The 26,436-nt window shown below is 34.9% G+C and overlaps 9 non-coding genes across 9 annotated transcripts; all 9 read left to right on the plus strand.

Annotated features, from left to right (window-relative positions):
* Positions 1–979: 979 nt before the first annotated feature.
* On the plus strand, positions 980–1,051 carry TRNAC-GCA (transfer RNA cysteine (anticodon GCA)). Its single transcript has one exon. It is a non-coding gene; the product is annotated as a tRNA-Cys (tRNA).
* A 685-nt stretch (positions 1,052–1,736) lies between these two features.
* On the plus strand, positions 1,737–1,808 carry TRNAC-GCA (transfer RNA cysteine (anticodon GCA)). Its single transcript has one exon. It is a non-coding gene; the product is annotated as a tRNA-Cys (tRNA).
* Positions 1,809–2,358: 550 nt separating this feature from the next.
* Positions 2,359–2,430, plus strand: TRNAC-GCA (transfer RNA cysteine (anticodon GCA)). The gene has a single exon. It is a non-coding gene; the product is annotated as a tRNA-Cys (tRNA).
* Positions 2,431–7,387: 4,957 nt separating this feature from the next.
* TRNAC-GCA (transfer RNA cysteine (anticodon GCA)) lies at positions 7,388–7,459 on the plus strand. The gene has a single exon. It is a non-coding gene; the product is annotated as a tRNA-Cys (tRNA).
* Positions 7,460–8,144: 685 nt separating this feature from the next.
* TRNAC-GCA (transfer RNA cysteine (anticodon GCA)) lies at positions 8,145–8,216 on the plus strand. The gene has a single exon. It is a non-coding gene; the product is annotated as a tRNA-Cys (tRNA).
* Positions 8,217–10,145: 1,929 nt separating this feature from the next.
* On the plus strand, positions 10,146–10,217 carry TRNAC-GCA (transfer RNA cysteine (anticodon GCA)). Its single transcript has one exon. It is a non-coding gene; the product is annotated as a tRNA-Cys (tRNA).
* Positions 10,218–11,792: 1,575 nt separating this feature from the next.
* Positions 11,793–11,864, plus strand: TRNAC-GCA (transfer RNA cysteine (anticodon GCA)). Its single transcript has one exon. It is a non-coding gene; the product is annotated as a tRNA-Cys (tRNA).
* An 11,948-nt stretch (positions 11,865–23,812) lies between these two features.
* Positions 23,813–23,884, plus strand: TRNAC-GCA (transfer RNA cysteine (anticodon GCA)). The gene has a single exon. It is a non-coding gene; the product is annotated as a tRNA-Cys (tRNA).
* Positions 23,885–25,323: 1,439 nt separating this feature from the next.
* TRNAC-GCA (transfer RNA cysteine (anticodon GCA)) lies at positions 25,324–25,395 on the plus strand. Its single transcript has one exon. It is a non-coding gene; the product is annotated as a tRNA-Cys (tRNA).
* Positions 25,396–26,436: the final 1,041 nt, after the last annotated feature.

Consider the following 26,436-nt stretch of genomic DNA (forward strand, 5'->3'; position numbering starts at 1 on the left):
TAATATTTAGGAGATGTGAATGAAGATAAGTGTGAAATCCCCTTGTAATGGTAGGTCAGTAGTAGAATACATGTAGAACATATACTGCACATGCAATTATGGTTCAATGGACAAAAGAAAATATTCCAGCTAATACAATAGAGAGATGTTAGTGTACAAACACAGCTGATTCACCCGTAAGAATAAAAATGTGCACTAGTAAGTCAGCAGTAAATGCCTTCTGGGGGTATAGCTCAGTGGTAGAGCATTCGACTGCAGATCGAGAGGTCCATGGTTCCAATCCGGGTGCCCCCTGTCTCTCCTTTTGGTTGTATAAGGATATTCAATTATGTGTTTCAATTTCAGCTATATAGGCAACTCAAGGAAAAGTACAAAATACAAGTACTTATACGTTATAATGTTCATTCCTGATAGTACAGTGTCTATGGCAGGTTTAAATGCTTAATAAGTTTATTTCTTAACTTCATGCCAAGAAGTGAGATTTGCAGGTGTACCTCCAATAAGAATCAGTGGCTCTTTTCAGGAAGTTGTGATCAGTCGTAACATTATTCTTGGTTGTTTAATATAGTGAAATAGGAAAAGAGAAGGGAAGTTACCCATAATTATTAATGTTATTATTAACTTTTAAGTATAAATATTATAGATTTTGAGGCTGAATTTATATGTCAGGTACAATGTCTCACTCAGAAGCAAATTACTTTTAAAGTACTGGACTTGTGAGTATTTTGCTACCATAATGAAACAGAGAGGTGAAAAGTAATATTTAGGAGATGTGAATGAAGATAAGTGTGAAATCCCCTTGTAATGGTAGGTCAGTAGTAGAATACATGTAGAACATGTACTGCACATGCAATTATGGTTCAATGGACAAAATAAAATATTCCAGCTAATACAATAGAGAGATGTTAGTGTACAAACACAGCTGAGTCACCCGTAAGAATAAAAATGTGCACTAGTAAGTCAGCAGTAAATGCTTTCTGGGGGTATAGCTCAGTGGTAGAGCATTCGACTGCAGATCGAGAGGTCCCTGGTTCCAATCCGGGTGCCCCCTGTCTCCCCTTTTAGTTGTATAAGGATATTCAATTATGTGTTACAATTTCAGCTATATAGGCAACTCAAGGAAAAGTACAAAATACAAGTACTTATACGTTGTAATGTTCATTCCTGATAGTACAGTGTCTATGGCAGGTTTAAATGCTTAATAAGTTTATTTCTTAACTTCATGCCAAGAAGTGAGATTTGCAGGTGTACCTCCAATAAGAATCAGTGGCTCTTTTCAGGAAGTTGTGATCAGTCGTAACATTAGTCTTGGTTGTTTAATATAGTGAAATAGGAAAAGAGAAGGGAAGTTACCCATAATTATTAATGTTATTATTAACTTTTAAGTATAAATATTATAGATTTTGAGGCTGAATTTATATGTCAGGTACAATGTCTCACTCAGAAGCAAATTACTTTTAAAGGACTGGACTTGTAAGTATTTTGCTACCATAATGAAACAGAGAGGTGAAAAGTGATATTTAGGAGTTGTGAATGAAGATAAGTGTGAAATCCCCTTGTAATGGTAGGTCAGTAGTAGAATACATGTAGAACACATACTGCACATGCAATTATGGTTCAATGGACAAAAGAAAATATTCCAGCTAATACAATAGAGAGATGTTAGTGTACAAACACAGCTGATTCACCCGTAAGAATAAAAATGTGCACTAGTAAGTCAGCAGAAAATGCCTTCTGGGGGTATAGCTCAGTGGTAGAGCATTCGACTGCAGATCGAGAGGTCCCTGGTTCAAATCCGGGTGCCCCCTGTCTCCCCTTTTAGTTGTATAAGGATATTCAATTATGTGTTACAATTTCAGCTATATAGGCAACTCAAGGAAAAGTACAAAATACAAGTACTTATACGTTATAATGTTCATTCCTGATAGTACAGTGTCTATGGCAGGTTTAAATGCTCAATAAGTTTATTTCTTAACTTCATGCCAAGAAGTGAGATTTGCAGGTGTACTTCCAATAAGAATCATTTTGAGGCTGAATTTATATGTAAGGTACAATATCTCACTCAGAAGCAAACTACTTTTAAAGGACTGGACTTGTGAGTATTTTGCTACCATAATGAAACAGAGAGGTGAAAAGTAATATTTAGGAGATGTGAATGAAGATAAGTGTGAAATCCCCTTGTAATGGTAGGTCAGTAGTAGAATACATGTAGAACATGTACTGCACATGCAATTATGGTTCAATGGACAAAAGAAAATATTCCAGCTAATACAATAGAGAGATGTTAGTGTACAAACACAGCTGATTCACCCGTAAGAATAAAAATGTGCACTAGTAAGTCAGCAGTACGTGCCTTCTGGGGGTATAGCTCAGTGGTAGAGCATTCGACTGCAGATCGAGAGGTCCCTGGTTCCAATCCGGGTGCCCCCTGTCTCCCCTTTTAGTTGTATAAGGATATTCAATTATGTGTTACAATTTCAGCGATATAGGCAATTCAAGGAAAAGTACAAAATACAAGTACTTCTACGTTGTAATGTTCATTCCTGATAGTACAGTGTCTATGGCAGGTTTAAATGCTTAATAAGTTTATTTCTTAACTTCATGCCAAGAAGTGAGATTTGCAGGTGTACCTCCAATAAGAATCAGTGGCTCTTTTCAGGAAGTTGTGATCAGTCGTAACATTATTCTTGGTTGTTTAATATAGTGAAATAGGAAAAGAGAAGGGAAGTTACCCATAATTATTAATGTTATTATTAACTTTTAAGTATAAATATTATAGATTTTGAGGCTGAATTTATATGTCAGGTACAATATCTCACTCAGAAGCAAATTACTTTTAAAGGACTGGACTTGTCAGTATTTTGCTACCATAATGAAACAGAGAGGTGAAAAGTAATATTTAGGAGTTGTGAATGAAGATAAGTGTGAAATCCCCTTGTAATGGTAGGTCAGTAGTAGAATACATGTAGAACATATACTGCACATGCAATTATGGTTCAATGGACAAAAGAAAATATTCCAGCTAATACAATAGAGAGATGTTAGTGTACAAACACAGCTGATTCACCCGTAAGAATAAAAATGTGCACTAGTAAGTCAGCAGTACATGCCTTCTGGGGGTATAGCTCAGTGGTAGAGCATTCAACTGCAGATCGAGAGGTCCCTGGTTCCAATCCGGGTGCCCCCTGTCTCCCCTCTTAGTTGTATAAGGATATTCAATTATGTGTTACAATTTCAGCGATATAGGCAATTCAAGGAAAAGTACAAAATACAAGTACTTATACGTTGTAATGTTCATTCCTGATAGTACAGTGTCTATGGCAGGTTTAAATGCTTAATAAGTTTATTTCTTAACTTCATGCCAAGAAGTGAGATTTGCAGGTGTACCTCCAATAAGAATCAGTGGCTCTTTTCAGGAAGTTGTGATCAGTCGTAACATTATTCTTGGTTGTTTAATATAGTGAAATAGGAAAAGAGAAGGGAAGTTACCCATAATTATTAATGTTATTATTAACTTTTAAGTATAAATATTATAGATTTTGAGGCTGAATTTATATGTCAGGTACAATGTCTCACTCAGAAGCAAATTACTTTTAAAGGACTGGACTTGTGAGTATTTTGCTACCATAATGAAACAGAGAGGTGAAAAGTAATATTTAGGAGTTGTGAATGAAGATAAGTGTGAAATCCCCTTGTAATGGTAGGTCAGTAGTAGAATACATGTAGAACATATACTGCACATGCAATTATGGTTCAATGGACAAAAGAAAATATTCCAGCTAATACAATAGAGAGATGTTAGTGTACAAACAAAGCTGATTCACCTGTAAGAATAAAAATGTGCACTAGTAAGTCAGCAGTAAATGCCTTCTGGGGGTATAGCTCAGAGGTAGAGCATTCAACTGCAGATGAAGAGGTCCCTGGTTCCAATCCGGGTGCCCCCTGTCTCCCCTTTTAGTTGTATAAGGATATTCAATTATGTGTTACAATTTCAGCTATATAGGCAACTCAAGGAAAAGTACAAAATACAAGTACTTATACGTTGTAATGTTCATTCCTGATAGTACAGTGTCTATGGCAGGTTTAAATGCTTAATAAGTTTATTTCTTAACTTCATGCCAAGAAGTGAGATTTGCAGGTGTACCTCCAATAAGAATCAGTGGCTCTTTTCAGGAAGTTGTGATCAGTCGTAACATTATTCTTGGTTGTTTAATATAGTGAAATAGGAAAAGAGAAGGGAAGTTACCCATAATTATTAATGTTATTATTAACTTTTAAGTATAAATATTATAGATTTTGAGGCTGAATTTATATGTCAGGTACAATGTCTCACTCAGAAGCAAATTACTTTTAAAGGACTGGACTTGTGAGTATTTTGCTACCATAATGAAACAGAGAGGTGAAAAGTAATATTTAGGAGTTGTGAATGAAGATAAGTGTGAAATCCCCTTGTAATGGTAGGTCAGTAGTAGAATACATGTAGAACATATACTGCACATGCAATTATGGTTCAATGGACAAAAGAAAATATTCCAGCTAATACAATAGAGAGATGTTAGTGTACAAACAAAGCTGATTCACCTGTAAGAATAAAAATGTGCACTAGTAAGTCAGCAGTAAATGCCTTCTGGGGGTATAGCTCAGAGGTAGAGCATTCAACTGCAGATGAAGAGGTCCCTGGTTCCAATCCGGGTGCCCCCTGTCTCCCCTTTTAGTTGTATAAGGATATTCAATTATGTGTTACAATTTCAGCTATATAGGCAACTCAAGGAAAAGTACAAAATACAAGTACTTATACGTTGTAATGTTCATTCCTGATAGTACAGTGTCTATGGCAGGTTTAAATGCTTAATAAGTTTATTTCTTAACTTCATGCCAAGAAGTGAGATTTGCAGGTGTACTTCCAATAAGAATCAGTGGCTCTTTTAATGAAGTTGTGATCAGTCGTAACATTATTCTTGGTTGTTTAATATAGTGAAATAGGAAAAGAGAAGGGAAGTTACCCATAATTATTAATGTTATTATTAACTTTTAAGTAAAAATATTATAGATTTTGAGGCTGAATTTATATGTCAGGTACAATGTCTCACTCAGAAGCAAATTACTTTTAAAGGACTGGACTTGTGAGTATTTTGCTACCATAATGAAACAGAGAGGTGAAAATTAATATTTAGGAGATGTGAATGAAGATAAGTGTGAAATCCCCTTGTAATGGTAGGTCAGTAGTAGAATACATGTAGAACATGTACTGCACATGCAATTATGGTTCAATGGACAAAAGAAAATATTCCAGCTAATAAAATAGAGAGATGTTAGTGTACAAACACAGCTTAATCAACCATAAGAATAAAAATGTGCACTAGTAAGTCAGCAGTAAATGCCTTCTGGGGGTATAGCTCAGTGGTAGAGCATTCAACTGCAGATCAAGAGGTCCCTGGTTCAAATCCAGGTGCCCCCTGTCTCCCCTTTTAGTTGTATAAGGATATTCAATTATGTGTTACAATTTCAGCTATATAGGCAACTCAAGGAAAAGTACAAAATACAAGTACTTATACGTTATAATGTTCATTCCTGATAGTACAGTGTCTATGGCAGGTTTAAATGCTTAATAAGTTTATTTCTTAACTTCATGCCAAGAAGTGAGATTTGCAGGTGTACTTCCAATAAGAATCATTTTGAGGCTGAATTTATATGTAAGGTACAATATCTCCCTCAGAAGCAAACTACTTTTAAAGGACTGGACTTGTGAGTATTTTGCTACCATAATGAAACAGAGAGGTGAAAAGTAATATTTAGGAGATGTGAATGAAGATAAGTGTGAAATCCCCTTGTAATGGTAGGTCAGTAGTAGAATACATGTAGAACATATACTGCACATGCAATTATGGTTCAATGGACAAAAGAAAATATTCCAGCTAATACAATAGAGAGATGTTAGTGTACAAACACAGCTGATTCACCCGTAAGAATAAAAATGTGCACTAGTAAGTCAGCAGTAAATGCCTTCTGGGGGTATAGCTCAGTGGTAGAGCATTCAACTGCAGATCAAGAGGTCCCTGGTTCAAATCCAGGTGCCCCCTGTCTCCCCTTTTAGTTGTATAAGGATATTCAATTATGTGTTACAATTTCAGCTATATAGGCAACTCAAGGAAAAGTACAAAATACAAGTACTTATACGTTATAATGTTCATTCCTGATAGTACAGTGTCTATGGCAGGTTTAAATGCTTAATAAGTTTATTTCTTAACTTCATGCCAAGAAGTGAGATTTGCAGGTGTACTTCCAATAAGAATCATTTTGAGGCTGAATTTATATGTAAGGTACAATATCTCACTCAGAAGCAAACTACTTTTAAAGGACTGGACTTGTGAGTATTTTGCTACCATAATGAAACAGAGAGGTGAAAAGTAATATTTAGGAGATGTGAATGAAGATAAGTGTGAAATCCCCTTGTAATGGTAGGTCAGTACTAGAATACATGTAGAACATATACTGCACATGCAATTATGGTTCAATGGACAAAAGAAAATATTCCAGCTAATACAATAGAGAGATGTTAGTGTACAAACACAGCTGATTCACCCGTAAGAATAAAAATGTGCACTAGTAAGTCAGCAGTAAATGCCTTCTGGGGGTATAGCTCAGTGGTAGAGCATTCGACTGCAGATCAAGAGGTCCATGGTTCCAATCCGGGTGCCCCCTGTCTCTCCTTTTGGTTGTATAAGGATATTCAATTATGTGTTTCAATTTCAGCTATATAGGCAACTCAAGGAAAAGTACAAAATACAAGTACTTATACGTTGTAATGTTCATTCCTGATAGTACAGTGTCTATGGCAGGTTTAAATGCTTAATAAGTTTATTTCTTAACTTCATGCCAAGAAGTGAGATTTGCAGGTGTACCTCCAATAAGAATCAGTGGCTCTTTTCAGGAAGTTGTGATCAGTCGTAACATTATTCTTGGTTGTTTAATATAGTGAAATAGGAAAAGAGAAGGGAAGTTACCCATAATTATTAATGTTATTATTAACTTTTAAATATAAATATTATAGATTTTGAGGCTGAATTTATATGTCAGGTACAATGTCTCACTCAGAAGCAAATTACTTTTAAAGGACTGGACTTGTGAGTATTTTGCTACCATAATGAAACAGAGAGGTGAAAAGTAATATTTAGGAGATGTGAATGAAGATAAGTGTGAAATCCCCTTGTAATGGTAGGTCAGTAGTAGAATACATGTAGAACATGTACTGCACATGCAATTATGGTTCAATGGACAAAAGAAAATATTCCAGCTAATACAATAGAGAGATGTTAGTGTACAAACACAGCTGATTCACCCGTAAGAATAAAAATGTGCACTAGTAAGTCAGCAGTACGTGCCTTCTGGGGGTATAGCTCAGTGGTAGAGCATTCGACTGCAGATCGAGAGGTCCCTGGTTCCAATCCGGGTGCCCCCTGTCTCCCCTTTTAGTTGTATAAGGATATTCAATTATGTGTTACAATTTCAGCGATATAGGCAATTCAAGGAAAAGTACAAAATACAAGTACTTCTACGTTGTAATGTTCATTCCTGATAGTACAGTGTCTATGGCAGGTTTAAATGCTTAATAAGTTTATTTCTTAACTTCATGCCAAGAAGTGAGATTTGCAGGTGTACCTCCAATAAGAATCAGTGGCTCTTTTCAGGAAGTTGTGATCAGTCGTAACATTATTCTTGGTTGTTTAATATAGTGAAATAGGAAAAGAGAAGGGAAGTTACCCATAATTATTAATGTTATTATTAACTTTTAAGTATAAATATTATAGATTTTGAGGCTGAATTTATATGTCAGGTACAATATCTCACTCAGAAGCAAATTACTTTTAAAGGACTGGACTTGTGAGTATTTTGCTACCATAATGAAACAGAGAGGTGAAAAGTAATATTTAGGAGTTGTGAATGAAGATAAGTGTGAAATCCCCTTGTAATGGTAGGTCAGTAGTAGAATACATGTAGAACATATACTGCACATGCAATTATGGTTCAATGGACAAAAGAAAATATTCCAGCTAATACAATAGAGAGATGTTAGTGTACAAACACAGCTGATTCACCCGTAAGAATAAAAATGTGCACTAGTAAGTCAGCAGTACGTGCCTTCTGGGGGTATAGCTCAGTGGTAGAGCATTCGACTGCAGATCGAGAGGTCCCTGGTTCCAATCCGGGTGCCCCCTGTCTCCCCTTTTAGTTGTATAAGGATATTCAATTATGTGTTACAATTTCAGCGATATAGGCAATTCAAGGAAAAGTACAAAATACAAGTACTTATACGTTGTAATGTTCATTCCTGATAGTACAGTGTCTATGGCAGGTTTAAATGCTTAATAAGTTTATTTCTTAACTTCATGCCAAGAAGTGAGATTTGCAGGTGTACCTCCAATAAGAATCAGTGGCTCTTTTCAGGAAGTTGTGATCAGTCGTAACATTATTCTTGGTTGTTTAATATAGTGAAATAGGAAAAGAGAAGGGAAGTTACCCATAATTATTAATGTTATTATTTACTTTTAAGTATAAATATTATAGATTTTGAGGCTGAATTTATATGTCAGGTACAATGTCTCACTCAGAAGCAAATTACTTTTAAAGGACTGGACTTGTGAGTATTTTGCTACCATAATGAAACAGAGAGGTGAAAAGTAATATTTAGGAGTTGTGAATGAAGATAAGTGTGAAATCCCCTTGTAATGGTAGGTCAGTAGTAGAATACATGTAGAACATATACTGCACATGCAATTATGGTTCAATGGACAAAAGAAAATATTCCAGCTAATACAATAGAGAGATGTTAGTGTACAAACAAAGCTGATTCACCTGTAAGAATAAAAATGTGCACTAGTAAGTCAGCAGTAAATGCCTTCTGGGGGTATAGCTCAGAGGTAGAGCATTCAACTGCAGATGAAGAGGTCCCTGGTTCCAATCCGGGTGCCCCCTGTCTCCCCTTTTAGTTGTATAAGGATATTCAATTATGTGTTACAATTTCAGCTATATAGGCAACTCAAGGAAAAGTACAAAATACAAGTACTTATACGTTATAATGTTCATTCCTGATAGTACAGTGTCTATGGCAGGTTTAAATGCTTAATAAGTTTATTTCTTAACTTCATGCCAAGAAGTGAGATTTGCAGGTGTACTTCCAATAAGAATCATTTTGAGGCTGAATTTATATGTAAGGTACAATATCTCCCTCAGAAGCAAACTACTTTTAAAGGACTGGACTTGTGAGTATTTTGCTACCATAATGAAACAGAGAGGTGAAAAGTAATATTTAGGAGATGTGAATGAAGATAAGTGTGAAATCCCCTTGTAATGGTAGGTCAGTAGTAGAATATATGTAGAACATATACTGCACATGCAATTATGGTTCAATGGACAAAAGAAAATATTCCAGCTAATACAATAGAGAGATGTTAGTGTACAAACACAGCTGATTCACCCGTAAGAATAAAAATGTGCACTAGTAAGTCAGCAGTAAATGCCTTCTGGGGGTATAGCTCAGTGGTAGAGCATTCAACTGCAGATCAAGAGGTCCCTGGTTCAAATCCAGGTGCCCCCTGTCTCCCCTTTTAGTTGTATAAGGATATTCAATTATGTGTTACAATTTCAGCTATATAGGCAACTCAAGGAAAAGTACAAAATACAAGTACTTATACGTTATAATGTTCATTCCTGATAGTACAGTGTCTATGGCAGGTTTAAATGCTTAATAAGTTTATTTCTTAACTTCATGCCAAGAAGTGAGATTTGCAGGTGTACTTCCAATAAGAATCATTTTGAGGCTGAATTTATATGTAAGGTACAATATCTCACTCAGAAGCAAACTACTTTTAAAGGACTGGACTTGTGAGTATTTTGCTACCATAATGAAACAGAGAGGTGAAAAGTAATATTTAGGAGATGTGAATGAAGATAAGTGTGAAATCCCCTTGTAATGGTAGGTCAGTACTAGAATACATGTAGAACATATACTGCACATGCAATTATGGTTCAATGGACAAAAGAAAATATTCCAGCTAATACAATAGAGAGATGTTAGGGTACAAACACAGCTTAATCAACCATAAGAATAAAAATGTGCACTAGTAAGTCAGCAGTAAATGCCTTCTGGGGGTATAGCTCAGTGGTAGAGCATTCGACTGCAGATCGAGAGGTCCCTGGTTCCAATCCGGGTGCCCCCTGTCTCCCCTTTTAGTTGTATAAGGATATTCAATTATGTGTTACAATTTCAGCTATATAGGCAACTCAAGGAAAAGTACAAAATACAAGTACTTATACGTTGTAATGTTCATTCCTGATAGTACAGTGTCTATGGCAGGTTTAAATGCTTAATAAGTTTATTTCTTAACTTCATGCCAAGAAGTGAGATTTGCAGGTGTACCTCCAATAATAATCAGTGGCTCTTTTCATGAAGTTGTGATCAGTCGTAACATTATTCTTGGTTGTTTAATATAGTGAAATAGGAAAAGAGAAGGGAAGTTACCCATAATTATTAATGTTATTATTAACTTTTAAGTAAAAATATTATAGATTTTGAGGCTGAATTTATATGTCAGGTACAATGTCTCACTCAGAAGCAAATTACTTTTAAAGGACTGGACTTGTGAGTATTTTGCTACCATAATGAAACAGAGAGGTGAAAAGTAATATTTAGGAGATGTGAATGAAGATAAGTGTGAAATCCCCTTGTAATGGTAGGTCAGTAGTAGAATACATGTAGAACATGTACTGCACATGCAATTATGGTTCAATGGACAAAAGAAAATATTCCAGCTAATACAATAGAGAGATGTTAGTGTACAAACACAGCTTAATCAACCATAAGAATAAAAATGTGCACTAGTAAGTCAGCAGTAAATGCCTTCTGGGGGTATAGCTCAGTGGTAGAGCATTCGACTGCAGATCGAGAGGTCTCTGGTTCAAATCCAGGTGCCCCTTGTCTCCTCTTTTAGTTGTATAAGGATATTCAATTATGTGTTACAATTTCAGCTATATAGGCAACTCAAGGAAAAGTACAAAATACAAGTACTTATACGTTATAATGTTCATTCCTGATAGTACAGTGTCTATGGCAGGTTTAAATGCTTAATAAGTTTATTTCTTAACTTCATGCCAAGAAGTGAGATTTGCAGGTGTACTTCCAATAAGAATCATTTTGAGGCTGAATTTATATGTAAGGTACAATATCTCACTCAGAAGCAAACTACTTTTAAAGGGCTTAATAAGTTTATTTCTTAACTTCATGCAAAGAAGTGAGATTTGCAGGTGTACCTCCAATAAGAATCAGTGGCTCTTTTCATAAAGTTGTGATCAGTCGTAACATTATTCTTGGTTGTTTAATATAGTGAAATAGGAAAAGAGAAGGGAAGTTACCCATAATTATTATTGTTATTATTAACTTTTAAGTATAAATATTATAGATTTTGAGGCTGAATTTATATGTCAGGTACAATGTCTCACTCAGAAGCAAATTACTTTTAAAGGACTGGACTTGTGAGTATTTTGCTACCATAATGAAACAGAGAGGTGAAAAGTAATATTTAGGAGATGTGAATGAAGATAAGTGTGAAATCCCCTTGTAATGGTAGGTCAGTAGTAGAATACATGTAGAACATATACTGCACATGCAATTATGGTTCAATGGACAAAAGAAAATATTCCAGCTAATACAATAGAGAGATGTTAGTGTCCAAACACAGCTGATTCACCCGTAAGAATAAAAATGTGCACTAGTAAGTCAGCAGTAAATGCCTTCTGGGGGTATAGCTCAGTGGTAGAGCATTCGACTGCAGATCGAGAGGTCCCTGGTTCCAATCCGGGTGCCCCCTGTCTCCCCTTTTAGTTGTATAAGGATATTCAATTATGTGTTACAATTTCAGCTATATAGGCAACTCAAGGAAAAGTACAAAATACAAGTACTTATACGTTGTAATGTTCATTCCTGATAGTACAGTGTCTATGGCAGGTTTAAATGCTTAATAAGTTTATTTCTTAACTTCATGCCAAGAAGTGAGATTTGCAGGTGTACTTCCAATAAGAATCAGTGGCTCTTTTCATGAAGTTGTGATCAGTCGTAACATTATTCTTGGTTGTTTAATATAGTGAAATAGGAAAAGAGAAGGGAAGTTACCCATAATTATTAATGTTATTATTAACTTTTAAGTAAAAATATTATAGATTTTGAGGCTGAATTTATACGTCAGGTACAATGTCTCACTCAGAAGCAAATTACTTTTAAAGGACTGGACTTGTGAGTATTTTGCTACCATAATGAAACAGAGAGGTGAAAAGTAATATTTAGGAGATGTGAATGAAGATAAGTGTGAAATCCCCTTGTAATGGTAGGTCAGTAGTAGAATACATGTAGAACATGTACTGCACATGCAATTATGGTTCAATGGACAAAAGAAAATATTCCAGCTAATACAATAGAGAGATGTTAGTGTACAAACACAGCTTAATCAACCATAAGAATAAAAATGTGCACTAGTAAGTCAGCAGTAAATGCCTTCTGGGGGTATAGCTCAGTGGTAGAGCATTCGACTGCAGATCGAGAGGGCCCTGGTTGAAATCCGGGTGCCCCTTGTCTCCTCTTTAAGTTGTATAAGGATATTCAATTATGTGTTACAATTTCAGCTATATAGGCAACTCAAGGAAAAGTACAAAATACAAGTACTTATACGTTATAATGTTCATTCCTGATAGTACAGTGTCTATGGCAGGTTTAAATGCTTAATAAGTTTATTTCTTAACTTCATGCCAAGAAGTGAGATTTGCAGGTGTACCTCCAATAAGAATCAGTGGCTCTTTTCATGAAGTTGTGATCAGTCGTAACATTATTCTTGGTTGTTTAATATAGTGAAATAGGAAAAGAGAAGGGAAGTTACCCATAATTATTAATGTTATTATTAACTTTTAAGTAAAAATATTATAGATTTTGAGGCTGAATTTATATGTCAGGTACAATGTCTCACTCAGAAGCAAATTACTTTTAAAGGACTGGACTTGTGAGTATTTTGCTACCATAATGAAACAGAGAGGTGAAAAGTAATATTTAGGAGATGTGAATGAAGATAAGTGTGAAATCCCCTTGTAATGGTAGGTCAGTAGTAGAATACATGTAGAACATGTACTGCACATGCAATTATGGTTCAATGGACAAAAGAAAATATTCCAGCTAATACAATAGAGAGATGTTAGTGTACAAACACAGCTTAATCAACCATAAGAATAAAAATGTGCACTAGTAAGTCAGCAGTAAATGCCTTCTGGGGGTATAGCTCAGTGGTAGAGCATTCGACTGCAGATCGAGAGGTCTCTGGTTCAAATCCAGGTGCCCCTTGTCTCCTCTTTTAGTTGTATAAGGATATTCAATTATGTGTTACAATTTCAGCTATATAGGCAACTCAAGGAAAAGTACAAAATACAAGTACTTATACGTTATAATGTTCATTCCTGATAGTACAGTGTCTATGGCAGGTTTAAATGCTTAATAAGTTTATTTCTTAACTTCATGCCAAGAAGTGAGATTTGCAGGTGTACTTCCAATAAGAATCATTTTGAGGCTGAATTTATATGTAAGGTACAATATATCACTCAGAAGCAAACTACTTTTAAAGGGCTTAATAAGTTTATTTCTTAACTTCATGCAAAGAAGTGAGATTTGCAGGTGTACCTCCAATAAGAATCAGTGGCTCTTTTCATGAAGTTGTGATCAGTCGTAACATTATTCTTGGTTGTTTAATATAGTGAAATAGGAAAAGAGAAGGGAAGTTACCCATAATTATTATTGTTATTATTAACTTTTAAGTATAAATATTATAGATTTTGAGGCTGAATTTATATGTCAGGTACAATGTCTCACTCAGAAGCAAATTACTTTTAAAGGACTGGACTTGTGAGTATTTTGCTACCATAATGAAACAGAGAGGTGAAAAGTAATATTTAGGAGATGTGAATGAAGATAAGTGTGAAATCCCCTTGTAATGGTAGGTCAGTAGTAGAATACATGTAGAACATATACTGCACATGCAATTATGGTTCAATGGACAAAAGAAAATATTCCAGCTAATACAATAGAGAGATGTTAGTGTCCAAACACAGCTGATTCACCCGTAAGAATAAAAATGTGCACTAGTAAGTCAGCAGTAAATGCCTTCTGGGGGTATAGCTCAGTGGTAGAGTATTCGACTGCAGATCAAGAGGTCCCTGGTTCCAATCCGGGTGCCCCCTGTCTCCCCTTTTAGTTGTATAAGGATATTCAATTATGTGTTACAATTTCAGCTATATAGGCAACTCAAGGAAAAGTACAAAATACAAGTACTTATACGTTGTAATGTTCATTCCTGATAGTACAGTGTCTATGGCAGGTTTAAATGCTTAATAAGTTTATTTCTTAACTTCATGCCAAGAAGTGAGATTTGCAGGTGTACTTCCAATAAGAATCAGTGGCTCTTTTCATGAAGTTGTGATCAGTCGTAACATTATTCTTGGTTGTTTAATATAGTGAAATAGGAAAAGAGAAGGGAAGTTACCCATAATTATTAATGTTATTATTAACTTTTAAGTAAAAATATTATAGATTTTGAGGCTGAATTTATATGTCAGGTACAATGTCTCACTCAGAAGCAAATTACTTTTAAAGGACTGGACTTGTGAGTATTTTGCTACCATAATGAAACAGAGAGGTGAAAAGTAATATTTAGGAGATGTGAATGAAGATAAGTGTGAAATCCCCTTGTAATGGTAGGTCAGTAGTAGAATACATGTAGAACATGTACTGCACATGCAATTATGGTTCAATGGACAAAAGAAAATATTCCAGCTAATACAATAGAGAGATGTTAGTGTACAAACACAGCTTAATCAACCATAAGAATAAAAATGTGCACTAGTAAGTCAGCAGTAAATGCCTTCTGGGGGTATAGCTCAGTGGTAGAGCATTCGACTGCAGATCGAGAGGGCCCTGGTTGAAATCCGGGTGCCCCTTGTCTCCTCTTTAAGTTGTATAAGGATATTCAATTATGTGTTACAATTTCAGCTATATAGGCAACTCAAGGAAAAGTACAAAATACAAGTACTTATACGTTATAATGTTCATTCCTGATAGTACAGTGTCTATGGCAGGTTTAAATGCTTAATAAGTTTATTTCTTAACTTCATGCCAAGAAGTGAGATTTGCAGGTGTACCTCCAATAAGAATCAGTGGCTCTTTTCATGAAGTTGTGATCAGTCGTAACATTATTCTTGGTTGTTTAATATAGTGAAATAGGAAAAGAGAAGGGAAGTTACCCATAATTATTAATGTTATTATTAACTTTTAAGTAAAAATATTATAGATTTTGAGGCTGAATTTATATGTCAGGTACAATGTCTCACTCAGAAGCAAATTACTTTTAAAGGACTGGACTTGTGAGTATTTTGCTACCATAATGAAACAGAGAGGTGAAAAGTAATATTTAGGAGATGTGAATGAAGATAAGTGTGAAATCCCCTTGTAATGGTAGGTCAGTAGTAGAATACATGTAGAACATGTACTGCACATGCAATTATGGTTCAATGGACAAAAGAAAATATTCCAGCTAATACAATAGAGAGATGTTAGTGTACAAACACAGCTTAATCAACCATAAGAATAAAAATGTTCACTAGTAAGTCAGCAGTAAATGCCTTCTGGGGGTATAGCTCAGTGGTAGAGCATTCGACTGCAGATCGAGAGGGCCCTGGTTGAAATCCGGGTGCCCCTTGTCTCCTCTTTTAGTTGTATAAGGATATTCAATTATATGTTACAATTTCAGCTATATAGGCAACTCAAGGAAAAGTACAAAATACAAGTACTTATACGTTATAATGTTCATTCCTGATAGTACAGTGTCTATGGCAGGTTTAAATGCTTAATAAGTTTATTTCTTAACTTCATGCCAAGAAGTGAGATTTGCAGGTGTACTTCCAATAAGAATCATTTTGAGGCTGAATTTATATGTAAGGTACAATATCTCACTCAGAAGCAAACTACTTTTAAAGGGCTTAATAAGTTTATTTCTTAACTTCATGCAAAGAAGTGAGATTTGCAGGTGTACCTCCAATAAGAATCAGTGGCTCTTTTCATGAAGTTGTGATCAGTCGTAACATTATTCTTGGTTGTTTAATATAGTGAAATAGGAAAAGAGAAGGGAAGTTACCCATAATTATTATTGTTATTATTAACTTTTAAGTATAAATATTATAGATTTTGAGGCTGAATTTATATGTCAGGTACAATGTCTCACTCAGAAGCAAATTACTTTTAAAGGACTGGACTTGTGAGTATTTTGCTACCATAATGAAACAGAGAGGTGAAAAGTAATATTTAGGAGATGTGAATGAAGATAAGTGTGAAATCCCCTTGTAATGGTAGGTCAGTAGTAGAATACATGTAGAACATATACTGCACATGCAATTATGGTTCAATGGACAAAAGAAAATATTCCAGCTAATACAATAGAGAGATGTTAGTGTCCAAACACAGCTGATTCACCCGTAAGAATAAAAATGTGCACTAGTAAGTCAGCAGTAAATGCCTTCTGGGGGTATAGCTCAGTGGTAGAGCATTCGACTGCAGATCAAGAGGTCCCTCGTTCAAATCCGGGTGCCCCCTGTCTCCCCTTTTAGTTGTATAAGGATATTCAATTATGTGTTACAATTTCAGCTATATAGGCAACTCAAGGAAAAGTACAAAATACAAGTACTTATACGTTGTAATGTTCATTCCTGATAGTACAGTGTCTATGGCAGGTTTAAATGCTTAATAAGTTTTTTTCTTAAGTTCATGCCAAGAAGTGAGATTTGCAGGTGTACCTCCAATAAGAATCAGTGGCTCTTTTCATGAAGTTGTGATCAGTCGTAACATTATTCTTGGTTGTTTAATATAGTGAAATAGGAAAAGAGAAGGGAAGTTACCCATAATTATTATTGTTATTATTAACTTTTAAGTATAAATATTATAGATTTTGAGGCTGAATTTATATGTCAGGTACAATGTCTCACTCAGAAGCAAATTACTTTTAAAGGACTGGACTTGTGAGTATTTTGCTACCATAATGAAACAGAGAGGTGAAAAGTAATATTTAGGAGATGTGAATGAAGATAAGTGTGAAATCCCCTTGTAATGGTAGGTCAGTAGTAGAATACATGTAGAACATATACTGCACATGCAATTATGGTTCAATGGACAAAAGAAAATATTCCAGCTAATACAATAGAGAGATGTTAGTGTACAAACACAGCTTAATCAACCATAAGAATAAAAATGTGCACTAGTAAGTCAGCAGTAAATGCCTTCTGGGGGTATAGCTCAGTGGTAGAGCATTCGACTGCAGATCGAGAGGGCCCTGGTTGAAATCCGGGTGCCCCTTGTCTCCTCTTTAAGTTGTATAAGGATATTCAATTATGTGTTACAATTTCAGCTATATAGGCAACTCAAGGAAAAGTACAAAATACAAGTACTTATACGTTATAATGTTCATTCCTGATAGTACAGTGTCTATGGCAGGTTTAAATGCTTAATAAGTTTATTTCTTAACTTCATGCCAAGAAGTGAGATTTGCAGGTGTACCTCCAATAAGAATCAGTGGCTCTTTTCATGAAGTTGTGATCAGTCGTAACATTATTCTTGGTTGTTTAATATAGTGAAATAGGAAAAGAGAAGGGAAGTTACCCATAATTATTAATGTTATTATTAACTTTTAAGTAAAAATATTATAGATTTTGAGGCTGAATTTATATGTCAGGTACAATGTCTCACTCAGAAGCAAATTACTTTTAAAGGACTGGACTTGTGAGTATTTTGCTACCATAATGAAACAGAGAGGTGAAAAGTAATATTTAGGAGATGTGAATGAAGATAAGTGTGAAATCCCCTTGTAATGGTAGGTCAGTAGTAGAATACATGTAGAACATGTACTGCACATGCAATTATGGTTCAATGGACAAAAGAAAATATTCCAGCTAATACAATAGAGAGATGTTAGTGTACAAACACAGCTTAATCAACCATAAGAATAAAAATGTGCACTAGTAAGTCAGCAGTAAATGCCTTCTGGGGGTATAGCTCAGTGGTAGAGCATTCGACTGCAGATCGAGAGGTCTCTGGTTCAAATCCAGGTGCCCCTTGTCTCCTCTTTTAGTTGTATAAGGATATTCAATTATGTGTTACAATTTCAGCTATATAGGCAACTCAAGGAAAAGTACAAAATACAAGTACTTATACGTTATAATGTTCATTCCTGATAGTACAGTGTCTATGGCAGGTTTAAATGCTTAATAAGTTTATTTCTTAACTTCATGCCAAGAAGTGAGATTTGCAGGTGTACTTCCAATAAGAATCATTTTGAGGCTGAATTTATATGTAAGGTACAATATATCACTCAGAAGCAAACTACTTTTAAAGGGCTTAATAAGTTTATTTCTTAACTTCATGCAAAGAAGTGAGATTTGCAGGTGTACCTCCAATAAGAATCAGTGGCTCTTTTCATGAAGTTGTGATCAGTCGTAACATTATTCTTGGTTGTTTAATATAGTGAAATAGGAAAAGAGAAGGGAAGTTACCCATAATTATTATTGTTATTATTAACTTTTAAGTATAAATATTATAGATTTTGAGGCTGAATTTATATGTCAGGTACAATGTCTCACTCAGAAGCAAATTACTTTTAAAGGACTGGACTTGTGAGTATTTTGCTACCATAATGAAACAGAGAGGTGAAAAGTAATATTTAGGAGATGTGAATGAAGATAAGTGTGAAATCCCCTTGTAATGGTAGGTCAGTAGTAGAATACATGTAGAACATATACTGCACATGCAATTATGGTTCAATGGACAAAAGAAAATATTCCAGCTAATACAATAGAGAGATGTTAGTGTCCAAACACAGCTGATTCACCCGTAAGAATAAAAATGTGCACTAGTAAGTCAGCAGTAAATGCCTTCTGGGGGTATAGCTCAGTGGTAGAGCATTCGACTGCAGATCAAGAGGTCCCTGGTTCCAATCCGGGTGCCCCCTGTCTCCCCTTTTAGTTGTATAAGGATATTCAATTATGTGTTACAATTTCAGCTATATAGGCAACTCAAGGAAAAGTACAAAATACAAGTACTTATACGTTGTAATGTTCATTCCTGATAGTACAGTGTCTATGGCAGGTTTAAATGCTTAATAAGTTTATTTCTTAACTTCATGCCAAGAAGTGAGATTTGCAGGTGTACTTCCAATAAGAATCAGTGGCTCTTTTCATGAAGTTGTGATCAGTCGTAACATTATTCTTGGTTGTTTAATATAGTGAAATAGGAAAAGAGAAGGGAAGTTACCCATAATTATTAATGTTATTATTAACTTTTAAGTAAAAATATTATAGATTTTGAGGCTGAATTTATATGTCAGGTACAATGTCTCACTCAGAAGCAAATTACTTTTAAAGGACTGGACTTGTGAGTATTTTGCTACCATAATGAAACAGAGAGGTGAAAAGTAATATTTAGGAGATGTGAATGAAGATAAGTGTGAAATCCCCTTGTAATGGTAGGTCAGTAGTAGAATACATGTAGAACATGTACTGCACATGCAATTATGGTTCAATGGACAAAAGAAAATATTCCAGCTAATACAATAGAGAGATGTTAGTGTACAAACACAGCTTAATCAACCATAAGAATAAAAATGTGCACTAGTAAGTCAGCAGTAAATGCCTTCTGGGGGTATAGCTCAGTGGTAGAGCATTCGACTGCAGATCGAGAGGGCCCTGGTTGAAATCCGGGTGCCCCTTGTCTCCTCTTTAAGTTGTATAAGGATATTCAATTATGTGTTACAATTTCAGCTATATAGGCAACTCAAGGAAAAGTACAAAATACAAGTACTTATACGTTATAATGTTCATTCCTGATAGTACAGTGTCTATGGCAGGTTTAAATGCTTAATAAGTTTATTTCTTAACTTCATGCCAAGAAGTGAGATTTGCAGGTGTACCTCCAATAAGAATCAGTGGCTCTTTTCATGAAGTTGTGATCAGTCGTAACATTATTCTTGGTTGTTTAATATAGTGAAATAGGAAAAGAGAAGGGAAGTTACCCATAATTATTAATGTTATTATTAACTTTTAAGTAAAAATATTATAGATTTTGAGGCTGAATTTATATGTCAGGTACAATGTCTCACTCAGAAGCAAATTACTTTTAAAGGACTGGACTTGTGAGTATTTTGCTACCATAATGAAACAGAGAGGTGAAAAGTAATATTTAGGAGATGTGAATGAAGATAAGTGTGAAATCCCCTTGTAATGGTAGGTCAGTAGTAGAATACATGTAGAACATGTACTGCACATGCAATTATGGTTCAATGGACAAAAGAAAATATTCCAGCTAATACAATAGAGAGATGTTAGTGTACAAACACAGCTTAATCAACCATAAGAATAAAAATGTTCACTAGTAAGTCAGCAGTAAATGCCTTCTGGGGGTATAGCTCAGTGGTAGAGCATTCGACTGCAGATCGAGAGGGCCCTGGTTGAAATCCGGGTGCCCCTTGTCTCCTCTTTTAGTTGTATAAGGATATTCAATTATATGTTACAATTTCAGCTATATAGGCAACTCAAGGAAAAGTACAAAATACAAGTACTTATACGTTATAATGTTCATTCCTGATAGTACAGTGTCTATGGCAGGTTTAAATGCTTAATAAGTTTATTTCTTAACTTCATGCCAAGAAGTGAGATTTGCAGGTGTACTTCCAATAAGAATCATTTTGAGGCTGAATTTATATGTAAGGTACAATATCTCACTCAGAAGCAAACTACTTTTAAAGGGCTTAATAAGTTTATTTCTTAACTTCATGCAAAGAAGTGAGATTTGCAGGTGTACCTCCAATAAGAATCAGTGGCTCTTTTCATGAAGTTGTGATCAGTCGTAACATTATTCTTGGTTGTTTAATATAGTGAAATAGGAAAAGAGAAGGGAAGTTACCCATAATTATTATTGTTATTATTAACTTTTAAGTATAAATATTATAGATTTTGAGGCTGAATTTATATGTCAGGTACAATGTCTCACTCAGAAGCAAATTACTTTTAAAGGACTGGACTTGTGAGTATTTTGCTACCATAATGAAACAGAGAGGTGAAAAGTAATATTTAGGAGATGTGAATGAAGATAAGTGTGAAATCCCCTTGTAATGGTAGGTCAGTAGTAGAATACATGTAGAACATATACTGCACATGCAATTATGGTTCAATGGACAAAAGAAAATATTCCAGCTAATACAATAGAGAGATGTTAGTGTCCAAACACAGCTGATTCACCCGTAAGAATAAAAATGTGCACTAGTAAGTCAGCAGTAAATGCCTTCTGGGGGTATAGCTCAGTGGTAGAGCATTCGACTGCAGATCGAGAGGTCCCTCAATCAAATCCGGGTGCCCCCTGTCTCCCCTTTTAGTTGTATAAGGATATTCAATTATGTGTTACAATTTCAGCTATATAGGCAACTCAAGGAAAAGTACAAAATACAAGTACTTATACGTTGTAATGTTCATTCCTGATAGTACAGTGTCTATGGCAGGTTTAAATGCTTAATAAGTTTTTTTCTTAAGTTCATGCCAAGAAGTGAGATTTGCAGGTGTACCTCCAATAAGAATCAGTGGCTCTTTTCATGAAGTTGTGATCAGTCGTAACATTATTCTTGGTTGTTTAATATAGTGAAATAGGAAAAGAGAAGGGAAGTTACCCATAATTATTATTGTTATTATTAACTTTTAAGTATAAATATTATAGATTTTGAGGCTGAATTTATATGTCAGGTACAATGTCTCACTCAGAAGCAAATTACTTTTAAAGGACTGGACTTGTGAGTATTTTGCTACCATAATGAAACAGAGAGGTGAAAAGTAATATTTAGGAGATGTGAATGAAGATAAGTGTGAAATCCCCTTGTAATGGTAGGTCAGTAGTAGAATACATGTAGAACATATACTGCACATGCAATTATGGTTCAATGGACAAAAGAAAATATTCCAGCTAATACAATAGAGAGATGTTAGTGTACAAACACAGCTTAATCAACCATAAGAATAAAAATGTGCACTAGTAAGTCAGCAGTAAATGCCTTCTGGGGGTATAGCTCAGTGGTAGAGCATTCGACTGCAGATCGAGAGGGCCCTGGTTGAAATCCGGGTGCCCCTTGTCTCCTCTTTTAGTTGTATAAGGATATTCAATTATGTGTTACAATTTCAGCTATATAGGCAACTCAAGGAAAAGTACAAAATACAAGTACTTATACGTTATAATGTTCATTCCTGATAGTACAGTGTCTATGGCAGGTTTAAATGCTTAATAAGTTTATTTCTTAACTTCATGCCAAGAAGTGAGATTTGCAGGTGTACTTCCAATAAGAATCATTTTGAGGCTGAATTTATATGTAAGGTACAATATCTCACTCAGAAGCAAACTACTTTTAAAGGGCTTAATAAGTTTATTTCTTAACTTCAAGCCAAGAAGTGAGATTTGCAGGTGTACCTCAAATAAGAATCAGTGGCTCTTTTCATGAAGTTGTGATCAGTCGTAACATTATTCTTGGTTGTTTAATATAGTGAAACAGGAAAAGAGAAGGGAAGTTACCCATAATTATTAATGTTATTATTAACTTTTAAGTATAAATATTATAGATTTTGAGGCTGAATTTATATGTCAGGTACAATGTCTCACTCAGAAGCAAATTACTTTTAAAGGACTGGACTTGTGAGTATTTTGCTACCATAATGAAACAGAGAGGTGAAAAGTAATATTTAGGAGATGTGAATGAAGATAAGTGTGAAATCCCCTTGTAATGGTAGGTCAGTAGTAGAATACATGTAGAACATATACTGCACATGCAATTATGGTTCAATGGACAAAAGAAAATATTCCAGCTAATACAATAGAGAGATGTTAGTGTACAAACACAACTGATTCACCCGTAAGAATAAAAATGTGCACTAGTAAGTCAGCAGTAAATGCCTTCTGGGGGTATAGCTCAGTGGTAGAGCATGTGACTGCAGATCAAGAAGTCCCTGGTTCAAATCCAGGTGCCCCCTGTCTCCCCTTTTAGTTGTATAAGGATATTCAGTTATGTGTTACAATTTCAGCTATATAGGCAACTCAAGGAAAAGTACAAAATACAAGTACTTATACGTTATAATGTTCATTCCTTATAGTACAGTGTCTATGGCAGGTTTAAATGCTTAATAAGTTTATTTCTTAACTTCATGCCAAGAAGTGAGATTTGCAGGTGTACCTCCAATGAGAATCAGTGGCTCTTTTCATGAAGTTGTGATCAGTCGTAACATTATTCTTGGTTGTTTAATATAGTGAAATAGGAAAAGAGAAGGGAAGTTACCCATAATTATTATTGTTATTATTAACTTTTAAGTATAAATATAATAGATTTTGAGGCTGAATTTATATGTCAGGTACAATGTCTCACTCAGAAGCAAATTACTTTTAAAGGACTGGACTTGTGAGTATTTTGCTACCATAATGAAACAGAGAGGTGAAAAGTAATATTTAGGAGATGTGAATGAAGATAAGTGTGAAATCCCCTTGTAATGGTAGGTCAGTAGTAGAATACATGTAGAACATATACTGCACATGCAATTATGGTTCAATGGACAAAAGAAAATATTCCAGCTAATACAATAGAGAGATGTTAGTGTACAAACACAGCTGATTCACCCGTAAGAATAAAAATGTGCACTAGTAAGTCAGCAGTAAATGCCTTCTGGGGGTATAGCTCAGTGGTAGAGCATTCGACTGCAGATCGAGAAGTCCCTGGTTCAAATCCGGGTGCCCCCTGTGTCCAGTTTTAGTTGTATAAGGATATTCAATTATGTGTTACAATTTCAGCTATATAAGCAACTCAAGGAAAAGTACAAAATACAAGTACTTATACGTTGTAATATTCATTCCTGATAGTACAGTGTCTATGGCAGGTTTAAATGCTTAATAAGTTTATTTCTTAACTTCATGCCAAGAAGTGAGATTTGCAGGTGTACTTCCAATAAGAATCATTTTGAGGCTGAATTTATATGTAAGGTACAATATCTCACTCAGAAGCAAACTACTTTTAAAGGGCTTAATAAGTTTATTTCTTAACTTCATGCCAAGAAGTGAGATTTGCAGGTGTACCTCCAATAAGAATCAGTGGCTCTTTTCATGAAGTTGTGATCAGTCGTAACATTATTCTTGGTTGTTTAATATAGTGAAATAGGAAAAGAGAAGGGAAGTTACCCATAATTATTAATGTTATTATTAACTTTTAAGTATAAATATTATAGATTTTGAGGCTGAATTTATATGTCAGGTACAATGTCTCACTCAGAAGCAAATTACTTTTAAAGGACTGGACTTGTGAGTATTTTGCTACCATAATGAAACAGAGAGGTGAAAAGTAATATTTAGGAGATGTGAATGAAGATAAGTGTGAAATCCCCTTGTAATGGTAGGTCAGTAGTAGAATACATGTAGAACATATACTGCACATGCAATTATGGTTCAATGGACAAAAGAAAATATTCCAGCTAATACAATAGAGAGATGTTAGTGTAGAAACACAACTGATTCACCCGTAAGAATAAAAATGTGCACTAGCAAGTCAGCAGTAAATGCCTTCTGGGGTATAGCTCAGTGGTAGAGCATGTGACTGCAGATCGAGAAGTCCCTGGTTCAAATCCAGGTGCCCCCTGTCTCCCCTTTTAGTTGTATAAGGATATTCAGTTATGTGTTACAATTTCAGCTATATAGGCAACTCAAGGAAAAGTACAAAATACAAGTACTTATACGTTATAATGTTCATTCCTGATAGTACAGTGTCTATGGCAGGTTTAAATGCTTAATAAGTTTATTTCTTAACTTCATGCCAAGAAGTGAGATATGCAGGTGTACTTCCAATAAGAATCATTTTGAGGCTGAATTTATATGTAAGGTACAATATCTCACTCAGAAGAAAACTACTTTTAAAGGACTGGACTTGTGATTATTTTGCTACCATAATGAAACAGAGAGGTGAAAAGTAATATTTAGGAGATGTGAATGAAGATAAGTGTGAAATCCCCTTGTAATGGTAGGTCAGTAGTAGAATACATGTAGAACATATACTGCACATGCAATTATGGTTCAATGGACAAAAGAAAATATTCCAGCTAATACAATAGAGAGATGTTAGTGTACAAACACAGCTGATTCACCCGTAAGAATAAAAATGTGCACTAGTAAGTCAGCATTAAATGCCTTCTGGGGGTATAGCTCAGTGGTAGAGCATTCGACTGCAGATCGAGAGGTCCCTGGTTCAAATCCGGGTGCCCCCTGTCTCCCCTTTTAGTTGTATAAGGATATTCAATTATGTGTTACAATTTCAGCTATATAGGCAACTCAAGGAAAAGTACAAAATACAAGTACTTATACGTTGTAATGTTCATTCCTGATAGTACAGTGTCTATGGCAGGTTTAAATGCTTAATAAGTTTATTTCTTAACTTTATGCCAAGAAGTGAGATTTGCAGGTGTACCTCCAATAAGAATCAGTGGCTCTTTTCAGGAAGTTGTGATCAGTCGTAACATTATTCTTGGTTGTTTAATATAGTGAAATAGGAAAAGAGAAGGGAAGTTACCCATAATTATTATTGTTATTATTAACTTTTAAGTATAAATATTATAGATTTTGAGGCTAAATTTATATGTCAGGTACAATGTCTCACTCAGAAGCAAATTACTTTTAAAGGACTGGACTTGTGAGTATTTTGCTACCATAATGAAACAGAGAGGTGAAAAGTAATATTTAGGAGATGTGAATGATGATAAGTGTGAAATCCCCTTGTAATGGTAGGTCAGTAGTAGAATACATGTAGAACATATACTGCACATGCAATTATGGTTCAATGGACAAAAGAAAATATTCCAGCTAATACAATAGAGAGATGTTAGTGTACAAACACAGCTTAATCAACCATAAGAATAAAAATGTGCACTAGTAAGTCAGCAGTAAATGACTTCTGGGGGTATAGCTCAGTGGTAGAGCATTCAACTGCAGATCGAGAGGGCCCTGGTTGAAATCCGGGTGCCCCTTGTCTCCTCTTTTAGTTGTATAAGGATATTCAATTATGTGTTACAATTTCAGCTATATAGGCAACTCAAGGAAAAGTACAAAATACAAGTACTTATACGTTATAATGTTCATTCCTGATAGTACAGTGTCTATGGCAGGTTTAAATGCTTAATAAGTTTATTTCTTAACTTCATGCCAAGAAGTGAGATTTGCAGGTGTACCTCCAATAAGAATCAGTGGCTCTTTTTATGAAGTTGTGATCAGTCGTAACATTATTCTTGGTTGTTTAATATAGTGAAATAGGA

The sequence above is a fragment of the Mixophyes fleayi genome, chromosome 1 (genome assembly GCF_038048845.1).
Source record: "Mixophyes fleayi isolate aMixFle1 chromosome 1, aMixFle1.hap1, whole genome shotgun sequence".
NCBI classification, from domain to species: domain Eukaryota; kingdom Metazoa; phylum Chordata; class Amphibia; order Anura; family Limnodynastidae; genus Mixophyes; species Mixophyes fleayi.